This window comes from Lactuca serriola, chromosome 7 (assembly GCF_051521515.1).
Source record: "Lactuca serriola cultivar US96UC23 chromosome 7, Lser_US96UC23_V15, whole genome shotgun sequence".
NCBI classification, from domain to species: Eukaryota; Viridiplantae; Streptophyta; class Magnoliopsida; order Asterales; family Asteraceae; genus Lactuca; species Lactuca serriola.
This window is the reverse complement of record NC_136414.1, coordinates 90,538,227-90,541,019: the sequence shown is the minus strand read 5'-3', so window position 1 is coordinate 90,541,019 and position 2,793 is coordinate 90,538,227.

Here is a 2,793-nt window from a genome sequence, read left to right as displayed (position 1 = left end):
AAGTTCTTTATGCTTGCTTTTGTCTCTTGTTGGAAAGCTTGTGTACTAGTTGCCAAACTCTTCACTATGTCCTCTAAGGACATACTTGATGAACCTGATTGTTGACGAGGGTGTTGTGGTTGCCATGGCTAAAAGTTTTGTGGTGGAAAAGGTGGTCTTTGTTGGTATTGATGTGGTTGACTTGGTTGATAATTTCCTTGTTGATTTCCTCCCCAACCTTGATTGTTACTCCATCTTTGATCACCTTGTGGCTGCTCATATCCCCTTTGATTAGACCCAAGAAAACCTCACATGGATTTTGCTTCTTCATAATCTTCATCTTGAAGTTGAGGGAACATGTCGGTTGGATGCCCCACTTGAGTACAAATACTGCATGGGCGGGGTTGTTGGGTTTTGAGCAATCTAACACTCCTAAGTGTACATGTAACCCTAAATACCTTGGATCTATTTTTTCTCTATTATACATGCAAATATCAACTTTCCAAGGTATTGTTCTATTCTAGCATACAAAACTTTGAATAACACAAGTTAGAATAACATACCTTTTGTTGGTGCTTGTCTTCATGAAGCTTGAGTGCCTAGTGCCCCAAGTGTGACACCTCAAATGGTTCACACAACACCATAAGCACTTGGAATAACTTAGAGAGAAATTAGAACACTTCAAGAATCGGCTTGCCCTCCATGCATATCTAGTGGCCGATATCTCACATCAATAAGATGCTTATATAGTTGTTACAATTAGGGTAAACCCTAATTGTCATGGCTTTCCATTTCCTTGGATCCATGGGTTCAAATACACCATGGAGCATCCAATGGGTTTGAGCCCAACTTGATAATCCATGGAGCATTAGCCCACTATATAAGTATGGATGATTTACACAATCAACCCATATATTTAATTAGTCTTCTTTTGATCACATAATTAATTCTAAATCAATTATTGATCAATACTAATTAAAGAATCTTATTAATATATTAGAACTTATAATATATTAATAAACCTTAAGTGTTATTTCTCTCATTTTAGTCTATCCAAGTGCATGATGCCATGCAACCCAAATGGACCATGCCGGGTCGGGTCAAGTCTTACCAATTATAATTATGGACTTTGGCATTAATCCAACAGTCTCCCACTTGGATAAGTCTAAAACTATTATTGCAAGTATTACTTCAGAACCCGACTAGCAATCGTAGCTCTCAAAAGCTTTTGTCGATCTCTGACCTTGTCGATGAACTCTAACCTCTGTCAATGACTTGTCCATTAGATAAGTGATCATATATTCCTCCATTCTAGATATCATATGGACTGAGACATGGATTATAATCATTCTCTTTGTCCATTTGTTGTTTCCCGATTTCTGATTTATGACGACTGACTAATTGAACAAATCAAATCAGTCCAGGCCCGGCCGAGCACTTACGTTTTTTCATCACTAAATCATCGAGGGGCCCACAGATATCGCTTTTATCCCGAAGGTAAAAGGAATGGATAAACTTCGACTCATATGCTTGTACTAACTATTTTTTGAATCATACACAAAGGCACGTTTTATAACATCGAGTTACCAATGCATTTACGTGCAATCAATGTATAACCAACTCATAGTCAACAACTCATATCTATAGGTTTGAAGAATATAAGATATTATCGTCTCATGATTCACTCGTGATAAAATCCATGAAGTGAATCCAAATGAGCGTGGGTTGAATCCAATACTCAGCCCTTATGAGTACTCATGAATGTTGCGGCAACTATTGCATTGTCTAAAGCACTTTAGACAAATCATACAAGCCAAATTCACGACAGTCTTGATTCATATCTACTTCCAACAAATGACCGACTGTGGATGGTTTGAATAACTTGGTCAATCAGGAGAATGACCTCGTTATTCTGGAAGTCAAAACATGCAAAGCGAAACACAAAATAATACTAGTCCTATATGGCCTCAACACTTTGAGCGTAAATAAAACACCTTTTATCTAAGCACCATATTGATCACTCATTATTCATGTTTCGATTAATCAACTTGATACTTGAATTGAAACAGTAGTGATGTCATGCTCCAAGCATGCATACTATGTTTCTCTAAACAATAGCTATGCCATACTCCAAGTATGCACACTATGTTTACATATGGTCATCTCTTTGTGAAATGTATATCAATTGAACATGACTTCAATGATTCTCATTTCACAATCCCAATCCTTATTGTAAATGTAAGAACACCAAGTTCTTGTCATTTACCGTAATCTATGCAATGATCCTCTTGTAATGATATTCACACAAGTCACAAAGACTTGGCAACAAACATTACAAAGTATTCCAATGGAAAGCAATTCCATGGAGATGAAGTCTCAAATTCAAAGTACATTCCTTTGAACATCCTTCTTTGCATTAAGTTCTTTAATCTTACACAGATTCAAAGAATAACTTCCACCTATGGAAACAATTCCATGTTCCCATCTTGACCATCACTTTTGAACAAGAGTTGCCTCTTTCCAAAATATGCCAATATAATCCTTACTCTATACTTCCAATTGTCCATGAGTAACCAAACTTTGGAAAACCCCAAATTGTTCTCGACAATTGCTTAATCATCTTAGCCATATCCAGTTCTAATCCCTTTTCCCTTCTTAACACCCTAAGCATTAGGAAAATTTAGAATGGATGAATATTATAACACATGCAATCGATCCTATATCCGAAGCATATGGGATACGATTCATGCTATAAAATATTTATTTGCCATGTTCTCATAATTCGAACTATGAAGAGGGATGCCGTAATCATAA